The 1,614-nt window shown below is 54.0% G+C and overlaps 1 pseudogene; it reads right to left on the reverse strand.

The window, feature by feature from the left end:
* Positions 1-455: 455 nt before the first annotated feature.
* LOC102861908 lies at positions 456-1,398 on the reverse strand (annotated as a pseudogene).
* Between the last annotated feature and the right edge of the window lie 216 nt (positions 1,399-1,614).

Consider the following 1,614-nt stretch of genomic DNA (forward strand, 5'->3'; position numbering starts at 1 on the left):
GATAGTGCATTTCTTGCTGTTTTTGTCAGCCTCTTTACACCTTAGATTAGGCCTCTAAGTATGCTCCCAATTTATCTTTTTTTTTTTTTTTTTGGTATCATCAATTCAATTTATCAAGCCTTCAATGAGGTGGAAAGAGTCTCTTTGACCATTGCGAGGAGCTTGTGGGGTACCTTCCTGACCCCTCGGCTTGATCTTAATATCTTCACTGAGAACGGGGCCTTCTGCTTCCTGTGTGTCCTGAAACTAATACCGAAGAGGACAGATATCCTCAGAAAGGTCAAAAAGATCAGGACAAGCTGGGCAAAGTGGAACAGGGATAGAGAGACTAGAGATCTTTATGGCAAGAGGAAACCACACACTGTGGAGGGAAAATAAATAGAGGGACCCAGGGCAGCAAAGTTCAAGTACCCCAGGGCACACTGACTATGGGAGTGTTGATTCCCCCACCCGGCTCATCCACTGAGGAAGAGCCGCTTGTAGGCCTTGTTCATCTGCTCCAAGAAGATGAAGGTGAGGACGGTGTGAGGGCCCAGTCGAGCATAGTATGGCGTGAAGCCCTTCCATAGGCTGAAGAAGCCCTCATACCGGATGACCTTCACCAAGACATCCAGCCCATTCTTGTATTCTGGTTTCCCGTCGATCATTCGCATGTTCTGGATCCGGGTCTTGACAATATCCACAGGCATGGAAGCAGCGGTGGTGACAAGGCCGCTGATCATACTGGCACAGAAGTGGCACAGGATGTTGTCAGAGAAATATCCTGAGTCCAGCAAGAACTGCTTAAGACTGAAAATAGGAAGCAAGCTGGGCAGCATTGACGACAGCCCGGGCCGTGGTAGGGATGCAGCCTCTCCACAGTGTGGGGACTCCCTCTTCCCGGACAATTCGAATCAGGGCACTGAACACGTTTTTGTAGCCACGGCGCTGGTCAGGCGGAAGCCGGCCATCAGCTGTCATGCGAATGAGAGCCACTTCAGCTGGTGTTCCCACAAAGGCACCAGTTGAACCTGCAGTCATGCCAATCAGGGCCTTCAGCAAAAAGCCAGGAGGTGTACCATCCGCCCCAGTCAGCCGTTCAAAAAGCACTGTGTAGATGCCAAGGCGAGTGGTGGTGTAGGTGGCCTGATGCAGCAGGCCAGCTGACAACCCAGTATAAACGCCCCTCAGTCCTTCTGCCTTCAGGATGCTTGTGAGGGCATGGAAGCTGGTTTGATATTCCCTTGTTTTGGCCCCTTCCCCACTCAGCTGCATCCGGTTCTTCACCAGGTCCAAGGGTTGCACGAAAACTGTAGCTCCCATCCCGGCCAGGCCCCCAAATAGGAATTTGACGGACTTAGGGGAGGTACGGGGCTTCCCGTCCGTCCCGCCAGCCCCAGGACTCGCCGCCGCCGCCATCGCCAATTCAGTGCCTTCTGCTCTCGGTCCAGTGCGCGCGCGGCTCCGCTCGCGCCCAAGGTGACACCGAGCGCGCCACAGGGGCGAGGGCGCGCGCGCGCACGCCCCTCGGGCTCACAGGTCCGGCACCCGCGGAAAGCCCCCAATTTATCTCTTATGAACTTTATGGTTTGGGGGATTTACCCCAGGTCTCTGATCCACTTTGTTGTTGTTGCT

Source organism: Elephantulus edwardii, unplaced genomic scaffold, assembly GCF_000299155.1.
Source record: "Elephantulus edwardii isolate Elephantulus edwardi_28Jun2011 unplaced genomic scaffold, EleEdw1.0 scaffold00002, whole genome shotgun sequence".
Classification (NCBI taxonomy): Eukaryota; Metazoa; Chordata; class Mammalia; order Macroscelidea; family Macroscelididae; genus Elephantulus; species Elephantulus edwardii.